General features: G+C 49.7%; 1 protein-coding gene across 1 annotated transcript in view; it reads right to left on the minus strand.

The window, feature by feature from the left end:
- Positions 1-15,388, minus strand: part of GMPR2 (guanosine monophosphate reductase 2) — a 46,434-nt gene that overhangs the window by 30,385 nt on the left and 661 nt on the right. The window lies entirely within an intron of this gene.

The following is a 15,388-nucleotide window of genomic DNA, read 5'->3' on the forward strand; positions in this document are numbered from 1 at the left end:
AGGGGCCCCACCAGATCCATCCCTATCCGTTCAAAAGGGACTTCTATAATGGGTAACGGCACCAACGGACTGCGAAAGTGGACCAGTGGTGCGGTAAGCTGACACTCCGGGCAGGTTTCGCAGAACCGTTTTACCTCCCCAAAGACCCCGGGCCAATAGAACCTTTGCAATATTCGCTCCTGCGTTTTCTTGACCCCTAGGTGGCCACTCATCAGATGTTTATGAGCCAAGTCGAGGACCCGCCGGCGATACGGCTGGGGCACCACCAACTGCTCCACCCCCACGCCCCGTATTTCATCTACCCGGTAGAGTAAATCCTGTTTAAGAGCGAAATGGGGGTACCTTACCTGGGCACCGGGCAGCTGGGCCACCCCGTCAAGTACTAACACCCTATTCCGGGCATGTATTAACGTAGGGTCCTGGAGTTGGGCTGTCCCAAACGCATCCGGGGATGCCTCCAAGTCCGGGATGGGCTCGACCGTCTCAGCCTCTCCTGCCAATACCTCTAGGGGCGACCTATCGGGTTCACATTCTGTCCCTATCATGGGGACCCCTACGGCAGGTGTCCCGGATTCAGGATTGTAGGGCTCAGGCCCCGGACTGACCAATATCGGAGGGGACCTAGGGGTTCCCTTCCATAAAGTCCAAAAATAGGGCAGATCCCGTCCTAGGATCACGTCATAAGGAAGAGTGTTAAGCAGTCCCACCTCATGTTGCACCTGACCGCAAGGTGCTGTGATGGTGACAATCCCCGTGGGATAGTCTCGGCGGTCCCCATGTATGCAAACCACCCCCACGGTACGTCCTGTGGCCTTTACTTTAGCCCTCAAGGTGGATCGCACAAGGGTCACTAAGCTTCCGGAATCCAACAATCCTGTAACCGGACATCCATTCACCTGTATTTGGCACAAGTGGGGCTCAGTCTCTGGGGGAACCAGGTCAGCGGTACACACCACCTGAGCATACATTGAACCCCGCCGGGTAACCCCACAATCCATGGGCTCCGTGGTCAGGGGACACTGGGCTTCCATATGTCCCACCCGCTGGCACCGCCAACATCTAATAGGGAAGGAAACCCCCTTGACAAGTTGTCGTTTAGGGTACATGGCCTTCCGGACCTCAGGAACGGCGGGCGCGGCCTCAGCCAGGATGGTAGCGGACTCCTGTACCGGTGTCGGCGGTGGGTCCTTGGCCCTAGGCTTGGAGGGGCCGGACCGACGGGCGGTACGCAAAGTCTCAGTGTCCCGTATCAAGTCCTGCGTAGCCACATGCCGCTCTACCAGGGACACTAATTGGTCCAGGGTACTCGGGTCACCCTGTCCTACCCACCGTTGAACGGTGACGGGTAAAGTGCGCACAAAACGATCCACTACTACCCTTTCCACCATTTGCGCCGGGCTCAGAGTGTCAGGCTGCAACCACTTTTTTACAAGATGTAATAAGTCATAGGCCTGGGAGCGTACGGGTTTGGCTTCCTCATAGAACCACTGATTTACCCGCTGAGCCCGTACATAGGTATTCACCCCCAACCGAGCCAGTATTTCGGCTTTCAGGGTCACATAGTCAATGGCGTCCTCGGTACCGAGGTCCAGGTACGCTTTTTGGGGTTCCCCCGTCAGATAGGGCGACAATACCTCAGCCCACTGGGGGGTCGGCAGCTTTTCCCGCTCGGCCACCCGCTCAAACACTGCCAGGAACGCTTCCACATCATCCCCCGGGGTCATCTTTTGCAACGCTTGTCTCACCGCTTTCCGGACGCTGCCGTCGTCACCCGGTCCCGGGGTTGTTGCTGCCGGTCCGGCACGGATTGACTTGGCCAGGAGAACCATCTGTTCTTGGTGCCTTTTTTCCTGCAATTTCAAGGATTGCTGGTGCTGTTGCTGCTGTTGCTCCAACGTCCGGAGCAGGTGGGTATTCACCTGTTGTTGCTGTGCATTAGCCTCTTGTTGTTGTGCATTAGCCTGAGCCAAATGCCTTAGTATGTCCTCCATGGCGTCGCTGGGTTTGGGCCGTAGTATAGCTGCTTGAATCCAGGACATGTGCTACCGGATCACCAGAAAAGGAAGTACACCTCACCGGGCTGGCATGCCCGCATTCTCCACCATATGTGAGGTAGCGCGGTCGGCTGCGCAGCAGAAGACACGGGATCCAGGCATATAGGTTCACAGCACACGGTGTTTAATGTCCAAACAAAAATCCACAGCAATATACATGTCTCTCCAGCAGAGACTCAGGGAGTTGTGATCACTCCCTCACACCCGGCACACCTGCCCCTCGTTCCTGTTTCCATTTAACCCTTCCTTCAGCCTGTAGGGAAACAGCATTAACCCTAGAGTGGATTTACTTTCTATCATGGAGTGAGCACAACCGGGGCGAGACATACCGGCCGTCATAGATAACCCCGGTCACAGTCTCACAATATATATATATATATATATATATATATATATATATACACGTACATACATACATAAACATACAGTGATGGCCAAAAGTATTGGCACCCCTGCAATTCTGTCAGATAATACATAGTTTCTTCTTTAAAATGATTGCAATCACAAATTCTTTGGTATTATTATCTTCATTTGCTTGCAATGAAAAAACACAAAAGAGAATGAAACAAAAATCAAATCATTGATCATTTCACACGAAACTCCAAAAATGGGCCAGACAAAAGTATTGGCACCCTTAGCCTAATACTTGGTTGCACAACCTTTAGCCAAAATAACTGCGAACAACCGCTTCCGGTAACCATCAATGAGTTTCTTACACTGCTCTGCTGGAATTTTAGACCATTCTTCTTTGGCAAACTGCTCCAGGTCCCTGACACTTGAAGGGTGTCTTCTCCAAACTGCCATTTTGAGATCTCTCCACAGGTGTTCTATGGGATTCAGGTCTGGAGTTATTGCTGGCCACTTTAGTAGTCTCCAGTGCTTTCTCTCAAACCATTTTCTAGTGCTTTTTGAAGTGTGTTTTGGGTCATTATCCTGCTGGAAGACCCATGACCTCTGAGGGAGACCCCGCTTTCTCACACTGGGCCCTACATTATGCTGCAAAGTTTGTTGGTAGTCTTCAGACTTCATAATGCCATGCCCACGGTCAAGCAGTCCAGTGCCAGAGGCAGCAAAGCAACCCCAAAACATCAGGGAACCTCCGACATGTTTGACTGTAGGGACCGTGTTCTTTTCTTTGAATGCCTCTTTTTTTTTCCTGTAAACTCTATGTTGATGGCTTTTCCCAAAAAGCTCTACTTTTGTCTCATCTGACCAGAGAACATTCTTCCAAAACGTTTTAGGCTCTCAGGTAAGTTTTGGCAAACTGCAGCCTGGCTTTTTTATTTCTCGGGGTAAGAAGTGGGGTCTTCCTGGGTATCCTACCATACAGTCCCTTTTCAGACGCCGACGGATAGTACGGGTTGACACTGTTGTACCCTCGGACTGCAGGGCAGCTTGAACTTGTTTGGATGTTAGTCGAGGTTCTTTATCCACCATCCGCACAATCTTGCGTTGAAATCTCTCGTCAATTTTTCTTTTCCTTCCACATCTAGGGAGGTTAGCCACAGTGCCATGGGCTTTAAACTTCTTGATGACACGGCGCACCGCAGACACAGGAACTTTCAGGTCTTTGGAAATGGACTTGTAGCCTTGAGATTGCTCATGCTTACTCACAATTTGGATTCTCAAGTCCTCAGACAGTTCTTTGGTCTTCTCTCTTTTCTCCATGCTCAATGTGGTACACACAAGGACACAGGACAGAGGTTGAGTCAACTTTAATCCATGTCAACTGGCTGCAAGTGTGACTTAGTTATTGCCAACACATGTTAGGTGCCACAGGTAAGTTACAGGTGCTGTTAATTACACAAATTAGAACAGTGCCAATACTTTTGTCCACCCCCTTTTTTATGTTTGGTGTGGAATTATATCCAATTTGACTTCATGACAATTTTTTTTTTCATTGAAGACAAATTAAATGAAGATAATAATAGCAAAGAATTTGTGATTGCAATCATTTTCAAGAAGAAACTGAGTATTATCTGACAGAATTGCAGGGGTGCCAATACTTTTGGCCAGCACTGTATATATATATATATCTCACAATCATTGGAAAAGAAGAGGGGAGGGAAACATATCCAGCACCATGTCTTTAAAAAAAAATTCAAATTTATTACTTTCAAGTAAAAAAAAATGTTCTTATATGGACTAAGACAATCTCTCCATATGCCTTATAGCACCTTACATGTTTCAGAGAAGAACTCCTTAATCATAGGCAAATGGTATTTTCCTATCCATTATCCATGTACATGAAAGAATGAATGGGGCCATGTATCGTGAGATTTTGAGTGCAAACCTCCTTTCATCAGCAAGGGTATTGAAGATGAATTGTGACTGGGTCTTTCAGCATGATAATAATTAGTGATGAGCGAGTATGCTTGTTACTACTCGGTACTCGCACGAGTATCACTGTACTCGAGCTACTCGGCGGGTACCGAGTAATCTCGCGATACTCATGCTGTACTCGTGGTCTTCATCCCTGCATGTTGGTGCTCTTTTAAGAGCCAGCCCTCATGCAGGGATTGGCTGGCAGACCACTGCAATGCCACAGCCCTGTTAGATGTGGAATTGCAGTGATTGGCCGGCCCGCACAGCGTGACCGAGCCTTTATACCGGCGGGCGCGCTGTGCTCTGCACACAGCCATCTCATATTCCCTGCTTTCCCCGCCCACAGGCGCCTATGATTGCTTGCAGTGAGACACGCCCCCACGCTGAGTGACAGGTGTCTCACTGCACCCAATCACAGCAGCCGGTGGGCGTGTCTATACTGTGCAGTAAAATAAATAAATAATTAAAAAAACACGCGTGCGTTCCCCCCAATTTTAATACCAGCCAGATAAAGCCATACGGCTGAAGGCTGGTATTCTCAGGATGGGGAGCCCCACGTTATGGGGAGCCCCCCAGCCTAACAATATCAGTCAGCAGCCGCCCAGAATTGCCGCATACATTAGATGCGACAGTTCTGGGACTGTACCTGGCTCTTCCCGATTTACCCTAGTGCGTTGGCAAATCGGGGTAATAAGGAGTTAATGGCAGCCCATAGCTGCCAATAAGTCCTAGATTAATCAGGTCAGGAGTCTCCCCGAGATTCCTTCCATGATTAATCTGTAAATTACAGTTAAAAAACACACACACCCGAAAAATCCTTTATTAGAAATAAAAAAACAATAACAAAGTCCCTCATCACCAATTTATTAACCCCGACAAAGCCCTCCATGTCCGGCGTAATCCACGGACCTCCAGCGTCGCGTCCAGCTCTGCTGCATGCAGGTGACAGGAGCTGCAGAATACACAGCCGCTTCTGTCAGCTTCACACAGCAACTGAGGTGAGTAGCGCGATCAGCTGCTGTCAGGTAGCTCACGGCCACCGCTGGATCCAGCGGTGGCTGCGATTAACCTCAGTGACAGCTCAGCTGATCGCGATACTCACCTCAGTTGCTGCGTGGAGCTGACCGCTGCGGCGGTGAGTAGCGCAATCTGCTGAGCTGTCACTGAGGTTACCCGCGGCCACCGCTGCATCCACCGCTGGATCCAGGTAACCTCAGTGACAGCTCAGCTGATCGCGCGGCTGTCTTCAGTTGCTGTGTGAAGCTGACAGGAGCGGCGGTGTATTCTGCAGCTCCTGTCACCTTCATGCAGCACAGCTGGATGCGACGCTGGAGGACTGTGGAGTACGCCGGACATGGAGGGTTTGTCGGGGTTAATAAATTGGTGATGAGGGACTTTGTTAGTGTTTTTTATTTCTAGGATTTTTCGGGTGTGTGTGTTTTTTAACTGTAATTTACAGATTAATCATGGAAGGAATCTCGGGGAGACGCCTGACATGATTAATCTAGGATTTAGTGGCAGCTATGGGCTGCCATTAACTCCTTATTACCCCGATTTGCCAACGCACTAGGGTAAATCGGGAAGAGCTGGGTACAGTCCCAGAACTGTCGCATATAATGTATGCGGCAATTCTGGGCGGCTGCTGACTGATATTGTTAGGCTGGGGGGCTCCCCATAACGTGGAGCTCCCCATCCTGAGAATACCAGCCTTCAGCCGTATGGCTTTATCTGGCTGGTATTAAAATTGGGGGGGACCGCACGCCGTTTTTTTTAATTATTTAATTATTTATTTCACTGCACAGTATACACACACCCACCGGCTGCTGTGTTTGGGTGCAGTGAGACACCTGTCACTCAGCGTGGGGGCGTGTCTCACTGCAACCAATCATAGGCGCCGAAAAGCAGGAAAGCAGGGAACATGAGATTGTTAAATGAACGGCCGGCTTTTCAAAAGAGGAAAAGCCGCCGGAGTTTAGTGAACAGCTGTGCAGCGCCGCGGCAGTGATCGGGGAATGGTAAGTAAGAGAGAGGGGGGAGACTGACCGACAGACTGTGAGAGGGGGACAGACAAGACAGAGAGAGACCGACAGAGCGAGACCGACCGACGGGAGATAGAATGAAAAAAAAAATGACCGACATCGCTAGTAAAAAGCACAAAACGTGCGTTTTGGACATCGGAGAGACACACAACGTTTTACGTAAAATCTTTCATGTATTAATCTCAAAAAGTAACATACACCAGCTCTATCTCACTATTGGGTATGTGCCCTTAACATTTCCGCCATGAAAAGAAGGGAATTTTGTTTACTTACCGTAAATTCCTTTTCTTCTAGCTCCAATTGGGAGACCCAGACAATTGGGTGTATAGCTATTGCCTCTGGAGGCCACACAAAGTATTACACTTAAAAGTGTAAGGCCCCTCCCCTTCTGGCTATACACCCCCAGTGGGATCACTGGCTCACCAGTTTTAGTGCCAAAGCAAGAAGGAGGAAAGCCAATAACTGGTTTAAAGACCAATTCAATCCGAGGAAACATCGGAGAACTGAACCATACCACATGAACAACATGTGTACCCGAAAAAACAGAAAAACCCCGAGAAAACAGGGCGGGTGCTGGGTCTCCCAATTGGAGCTAGAAGAAAAGGAATTTACGGTAAGTAAACAAAATTCCCTTCTTCTTTGTCGCTCCATTGGGAGACCCAGACAATTGGGATGTCCAAAAGCAATCCCTGGGTGGGTAAAAGAATACCTCATGATAGGGCCGTCAAACGGCCCTCTCCTACAAGTGGCCAACCGCCGCCTGAATGACTTATCTACCTAGGCTGGCGTCTGCCGAAGCGTAGGTATGCATCTGATAATGCTTGGTAAAAGTAAGTAGACTCGACCAGGTGGGTGCCTGACACACCTGCTGAGCCGTAGCCTGGTGCCGTAATGCCCAGGATGCACCCACGGCTCTGGTAGAATGGGCCTTCGGCCTTGAGAGAACCAGAAGCCCAGTAGAACTGTAGGTTTCAAGAATTGGTTCCTCGAGCCCCCGAGCAAGGGTGGATCTGGAAGCTTGCGACTGTTTACGCCGACCAGCGACAAGGACCGTGTCTTCCACCCACATCAGAACCTGCCGGACTTCCTGGAAGGCTTGCCGGTTGCGCGTTCTTCCTTGGTGGTTGATGTATGCCACCGCTGTGGAGCTGTCCGACTGAAGTCGGATATGCTTGCTTTCCAGCCGCTGTTGGAAGGATTGTAGGGCAAGATACACTGCTCTGTGTTCAAGAACATTGATCTGAAGAGTGGACTCTTGCTGAGTCCACGTACCCTGAGCGCTGTAGTGGAGAAAAAACTGCTCCCCACCCTGATAGACTCGCGTCTGTCGTAACTATCGCCCAGGACGGGGATAGGAAGGACCTTCTTTTTGACCAAGAGGTGAGAAGAAGCCACCACCGTAGAGATTCCTTGGCCGCCTGAGAAAGAACGACGACTCTGTTGAGGGACGTCGACTCCTCGTCCCATTGGCGGAGAATGTCCCATTGTAGTGGACGCAGTAAAACTGCGCGAAAGGAACTGCCTCCATTGCTACCATCTTACGTAGGAAGTGCATGAGGCGTCTCAATGTGTGCGACTGGTTCTTAAAGAAGAGCTTGCAGCCCGTAGTGAATGCTGTTTGTCTAGCGGCAGCTTCACTATCGCTGAGAGAGTAAGAAACTCTATGCCTAGATTGTTATCGATAGGGTCGGGGTCGGATCTGACTTTAAAAAGTTGATGATCCACCCAAAACTCTAGAGAGTCTCCAGCGCAACGTTCGGGCAGTGTTGGCATGTTTCCTAAGAGAGTGCCTTGACAAGTAGATCGTCTAAATACGGGACCACAGAGTGACCCTGAGAGTGCAGGACTGTGACTACTGCTGCCCTGACCTTGGCGAAGACCAGTTGGACTGTCGCTAGCCGGAAGGTAGAGCTACGAACAGAGGGTGTTCGTCTCCTATAACGAAGCGTAGAAACGCTAGTGCTCTGGATCAATCGGCACGTGTGGATAAGCATCCTTGATGCCTAATGATGCTAGGAAATATCCTTGGGACCTTGAGGCGATGACATGGCGGAGGGATTCCATCCGGAACCGCCTGGTGTCCACGAGCTTGCTGAGCATTTTTAGATCCAGAACGGGACGGAACGGCCCGTTGTTATAGGTACCGCAAAGAATTTGGGGGTAAAAACCGTGACCTTGTTCCTGAAGAGGAACGGGGGTCATCACTCTTTCTGCCTATAGAGTGCACCCTGTTTGCAGAAGAGCAGCGGCCCGGCCGGGAGGTGGAGAAATTCTGAAGAATCGAGTTGGAGGACGAGAAGTGAGCTCTATCCTGTACCCGTGAGACAGAATGTCTCACACTCAATGGTCATTGACCTATGGCAGCTAAATATCGCCAAGGCGGGAGAGCCTGCTACCGACCGAGGCCGCAAGTCATGAGGAAGCCGCCTTGGAAGCGGGTTTTCAGACTGTCGCTTTTTTGGGCGAGACTGAGCCCGCTAAGTTAGCTCCTCTGATCCTTTTGAGTCCACATTGGACGAGGAAAAATGGGACCTGCCCGAGCCTCGAAAAGGCCGAAAACCCCGACTGCCTCTTGCTCTGTTGGGGTTTGTTGTGTCCGGGCTGAGGAAAGGATGAATCCTTACCCCTGGACTGTTTGATGGTTACATCCAACGCTCACCAAACAGTCGGTCTCGCGTAAGAAACAAATGCAGACATTTGAGAGGTTAAGGATGCCACCTGCGGCACAGATGTACGTGTAACCGTGTCAATCTGTGTAAGACAAGCTGAAATAGCTTGGAGTGCCCCAAGGGAGAGAATGCCGGAGCCAACGGTGCGCCGACAGCCTCATAGATGGCTTTCGACCAGAGATCCATCTGTCTGTCAGTGGCATCTTTGAGTTTGCAGTTCCATCTCCCACTGCAACTATGGATCTAGCTACAAGCCTGGAGATTGGAGGATGCCGCTCGGGACATTGGGTCCAGTCCTTGACCAAGTCAGGGGACAGGGATAACGTGTATCCTAAGCCGTTTGGAGAAGCGCATATCTGGATAAGCGTGGTGTTCCTGGACTGCCTCTCTGAAAGCAGAGTGGTCCAGAAAAATACGTGAAGCTGACTCCTCCACTGGAGGAGCTGTGAAAAATAACCCACATTCTATAGATGGACGCTATAAGATTATTTACTATGGCGTCACAATCAGGTGTATCCAGATTGAGAGCGGTCTCAGGATCAAAATCCTGAGCCGCTACTTCCGCCTCATCACACAGCGAGTCCTTCTGTTAGGACCCTGATGAAACCGAGGCCGCTCATAGCGAGCCCACTTAGGCTGTCTGGGACTGACGTCCGTGCAGAGCCGTGACTCTGGGATGCGTGTGACATTCCCGGAGCTGTTAGTTATTCACACTGAGGGGGGCCATGGATCAATGATTCAACAGTGCCCATATTGTGAGAGACATGTCCGGACTGCTAGGCTTCTAGTATCATAGCCATAGTCTCAGAAAAACTGTCAGTAAATACTGCAGACACCGTCCTCGTCCCATGGCCATTAGTGCATACAATGGGAGTCTATGTACCTGCCGGCCGTATAGCCGTACATGCTGTACCAGCTGTATAGAAAAACATGTGGTTCTGCACCTTTGTTTTACACAGAGAATATGCTGATAACTCCTCCGCATAATCCAGGAGGGTATATACAACGTGCGACCAAACAGTGCAATGTATATAGTATAAGCATATCTATAAGTGCACTTCTGCACTAGTGGGGTTAGCACCACAGGTGCTGCTTAACGCCTGTTACAGCGATTGTGTGACTATCAGAATGCCAGGGTCTTCCACACTTGTCTCTGTATCGTACAGAAACTGACACTAATGGCTGCCGGTGTCCTTGTAGAGAAGGAAGCCGTGGGCGTGCCTGAGAAAGTGCGGGAATCCGGATTCACAGTGCACACAGTGAGAGGGGTGGAGTATGCAAAACATACTCCAGCTCTCAGCTCTGCTCTATGCAGCGTCACGCCCCTACCCTGACTGTCAGGGCTGTGGGCGGTAACGAAGGGAGACTAGGCCCAGAAGCCGGGGACTCGAGTTAACAGCGCGGCCGCCGTAAAAGCGCGGGCCGCGCTGAAGTCCCCGGCGCACTACAAGTGCCAGCCCCGCCGCAGTTCCAGCGGCCGGCGCGACCGATTCATAGAAGTGGCCAGCGTCCCGCCCCTCTCCTGACTGGCAGGTCTGGGGGCGGGAACGAACGGAAGCAGGCCGCAAAAGCCGGGGACTCTAGTTATCAGCGCGGCCGCCGTAAAAGCGCGGGCCGCGCTGAAGTCCCCGGCGCACCACAAGTGCCAGCCGCGCCGCTGCCAGCGGCCGGCGCGACCGATTCCTGGAAGTGGCCAGCGTCCCGCCCCTCTCCTGACTGGCAGGTCTGGGGGCGGGAACGAACGGAAGCAGGCCGCAAAAGCCGGGGACTCTAGTTATCAGCGCGGCCGCCGTAAAAGCGCAGGCCGCGCTGAAGTCCCCGGCGCACTACAAGTGCCAGCCGCGCCGCAGTCCCAGCGGCCGGCGCGACCAATTCCCATAAGTGAGCCTGCTTCAGCAAAGCTGAATGAGGCCATGGCACAGGCGCCGCAGCGCTGATGTCCCCCGGCGCACTACAACACCCAGCATGCTGCGGTGTGAGCGCCAAATGCACGGGGACACAGAGTACCTTAAGGAAGCAGGGCCATGTCCCTGATGTACTCCGCTCCATCCAGCATCTTCTCCAGGGGCTGTAGATGGAGCACGGTCTCAGTGCCTGGAGACCGGTAAATCCCACTTCACCCAGAGCCCTGTAAAAAGGGATGGGGAAGGAATCAGCATGTGGGCTCCTGCCGCCGTACCCGCAATGGGTACCTCAACCTTACAAACACCTCCGACATACAGTGGGGTGAGAAGGGAGCATGCTGGGGACACTATATGTGTCCTCTTTTCTTCCATCCGACATAGTCAGCAGCTGCTGCTGACTAAAAAGTGGAGCTATGCGTGGATGTGTTGCCTCCTTCGCACAAAGCACAAAACTGGTGAGCCAGTGATCCCACTGGGGGTGTATAGCCAGAAGGGGAGGGGCCTTACACTTTTAAGTGTAATACTTTGTGTGGCCTCCAGAGGCAATAGCTATACACCCAATTGTCTGGGTCTCCCAATGGAGCGACAAAGAAATTCATTTTGGTGTCATTTTGGAAGGTTTTCTGGTGAGTCCGGAAAAATGGCGTAAAACTCGGACAAAACTGTTCACAGCTGTGACTTTTGAGTGATAAATGCTTCAAGGGGTCTTCCCCATGCTGTTGCCATGTCATTTGAGCACTCTTCTGAGACTTTTGTGACATTTTTAGGGTTTCTACATGCTGCCGGGGGTCATTTCAGAAAAATACTCGGGTCTCCCATAGGATAACATTGGGCTCGGTGCTCGGGCCGAGTACACGAGTATCTTGGAATGCTCAGCCCGAGCCTCGAGCACCTGAGCTTTTTGGTACTCGCTCATCACTAATAATGATCCCAAGCACACTGCCAGGGCAAAGGGTGGGCTTTGTAAGAAGCATATGAAGGTCCTGGAGTGGCCTAGCCAGTCTCCAGATCTCAACCCCATAGAAAACCTTTGGAGGGAGCTGAAAGTCCATGTTGCCCAGTGACAGACCCAAAACATCACTGCTCTAGAGGAGATCTGCATGGAGGAATGGGCCAACATACCACCAGCAGTGTGTGCCAACATTATGAAGGCGTACAGAAAACGTTTGACCTCTATCATTGCCAACAAAGTATATATAACAAAATATTGATGAACTTTTCTTATTGACCAAATACTTATTTTCCACCATAATTTGCAAAAAAATCTTGCCAAATGAGACACAGTGATTTTCTGGATTTGTTTTCTCATTTTGTCTCTCATAGTTGTGGGCTACCTATGATGTCACTTACAGGCAAATCTCATCTTTATAAGTGGGAGAAATTGCACAATTGGTGGCTGACTAAATACTTTTTTTCCAGTTTTAATTACACAGTATTCATTTATCTATAAGGTGCTGGGGCAGATTACTGACAGGCAGTGAGTGTGATAAGAGTGGGGCTGGACACTGAAGCTGGGCGGTGCCAGCTCTGACTGTGAGTTTGGCAAACAAGCATAGGAAGATTTCATGTTTGGTTGAGCTGCAGGTAAATAAAGCGGCTGCAGAGAATAAAGTGATAATTCAAGAGGAACAAAAGTTAGAAAACAAAAACAAATAATGTAGGGATGTTTTATATGACAATACAGCACAGATTAGCTTAAACAGTTTTTGGGTTTTGTACAACTTCTTTAAACAGAAGAACGATTGAAACAGGAAATGACATCAACAAAGCTTCTTTTTTCTTAGGCTGCTTTCACACCTCCGGTTTTAGCAGAGCCGGCCAATCCGGCTCTAAAACCTATGCAACGGATAAGGTGACAAAACCGCATCCTTTGCATACGTTTTTTTACATGTGGCCCGTCCGATTTTTGCCGCTTGCAGCACGCTACTGAGCATGCGCAGTGGAAAAAAACGCATGCGGCGTCCATAAGCATGCATTGCAAATCGCGCCACATCGGCCGGATGCGGCGCAATGCGTTTTTTTTTTTTGCCGGACAAAAAAAATGTGCCAGGCAACGTTCCATCCGGCCGCCGCATCGGCTAAATCTGCCGCATGTGACAAAAAACGGACGGAACGCAAGGCCATGCGGCACAATCCGGCACTAATGTAAATCTATGCAAAAAAAACGCAACCGGCGGCAAAAAAAAACGGTTGCGTTTTTTCTGCAGAGTGCCGGATTGTGCCGCTCAGGAAAAACCGGATGTGTGAAAGCAGCCTTACCTAGCTTTATTGTCTTTTCCTTGTTGCATGCAAAAAAACGAGCTGCAAAAACAACAATTTTCAGTACCAAATCTGTAGCGTGCACACATAGCCTTAAGCTGCGGCCATTGCCCGTGAGCTCTTATACACAGCATTCCAAAATACTGCATATAGGAGTACAGGCCACTCTGTAGAACATAAAAAATACCTCTATTATACTCATGAAGGGGGCGGTTTGCTCCAATGGGTGTCACTGCTCTCGGGTCCGGTCGCCCCTCTATCTTGTGTGATTGCCGTCCTCCTTCCCAGCCTCGTTTGGATGACACAGCCTACATCATCCACACAGAGGCCTCCACTGTGCTCCTGCGCAGGCGCACTCTCTCTACCTTGCTGAGGGCAGATCAAAGTATTGTAGTGCGTATGTGGTCTTTGACTTTTCCTCGCACCTACACATTACAGTACTTTTTTCTCCCCATCTAAGGCTATGTGCGCACGTGTGCGCTCTGCACCGCACACAAAAGGTCCGCTTCAGAGCGCAGCTGAAAAGCTCCGTTCTGAAGCGCCTGGTGCCTGCAGAATTCGTGCGCTCTGGATGCTGCCTCTCCCTATAGACAGCATGCAAACCGCACGGAAGAAGTGAAATGTCACTTCTTAGAACGCACGCTTCGGGCAGCAGCCGAATCGCTGCTTTCTAATACGCCACGTGCGCACGTCTCATGTACAATCTTCATAAATTGTGCTGGAGCCGCAGGGCGCATGCAGTTAAGCATGTTCTGCACCGCAGCGTAACTGCATGCAATACGCACACGTGCGCACATAGCCTAAGAGCTGCATAATGTAGAGACAGAGACCTTAATTCCAGCAATGTGTCACTTACTGAGCTGTTTGCTGCATTTTGATAAAATCACTGTTTTCTCTGCTGCAGACCTAGCAGTTATACAGAGCTCATGAATATGCTGGACTCCCTGGCAGCAGATCAAGTAGTAGTCCTCTAATGGTATTCTACTGCTGATTAACAGTGATTTTATCAAAACTACACTAAGCAGCCCAGTAAGGGACACATTGCTGGAATTAGGATCTCTGCCACTACACTATGCTGCTCTCAGAGTAGATAGCAAAAACCTGGTGACAGATTCCCTTTTAAAAAGTCACAATTGATGAATAAGCCAAAAACATATGGAGACTCAAAACTCCACCCAAGATAGTTACCGTACATAGGTTGAAAAAAGACCTAGGTCCATCGTGTTCAACCTTCCTCCACTAATTATACATTTTGTCACTAAGTCATTTATAACTGACAATGTTGTGTGTACTGAGGAAATCATCCAGCCCTTTATTAAAAGCTGTTATAGTATCTGCCATTACTACCTCTTGTGGTAGGGCATTCCACAGTCTGACTGCTCTACCTGTAAAGAACCCTTTCCTCTTTAGATGACAGAATTGATGACAAACATAAAAACTAAAAAAAAAGACAAACACATAACATTGATTTCAAAAAATGAAAAACTGGTGAGAACATAAAATAAATACATGTGTAAATGCTTTAATGAATCCGACCCAGAAAGATCTGGCCTTAAATGAAAACAACAAAAATGGTAAAACCTTATGTGTGAATAAATCTTGACGCCTGATTTTCAGTGTTGTGGCTGTACACCCATGTGGCCAGGTATGCCCAGAAGACTACCCTGTAATTAGCTTTTGGACAGCCCTTAGGTTCTGAGTTGTAGTAGATGGCAGTTTGTAGTAAGATTCTGAGTTCCATCAATGTCACAGGTACAACTGCCATCTGTGACGCTGCGGGCAACTCTGTCTACACATCATGATTGCTATGGCTCCATCCAAACCTCGCCATCACTACTGTCTCCTATGTCTGCAGCGTGACGCTGCTGAACAAGGAGCACCAGCATGGTCCCCACTTATAATAATGTAGAAATTACTGACCAATCCTCAACATGTGCATGTTCTATTTACTGACTTCAGTGGTAACTTCACAACTACTGCGTTCGCCACCGCTGCAGCCGATCGCTGAACTCAGTAGCTGCTGCTGTCTACATTGACACTGCCACTGAGCAGTGATTGGCTGCAGTGGTCACACACGCTGTAGTCATAGCGTCACCACTGAAGCCAGTGGACCCAAGCAGGGTGTGCAATCGCTGATT

Source organism: Anomaloglossus baeobatrachus, chromosome 1 (genome assembly GCF_048569485.1).
Source record: "Anomaloglossus baeobatrachus isolate aAnoBae1 chromosome 1, aAnoBae1.hap1, whole genome shotgun sequence".
Lineage (NCBI taxonomy): Eukaryota > Metazoa > Chordata > Amphibia > Anura > Aromobatidae > Anomaloglossus > Anomaloglossus baeobatrachus.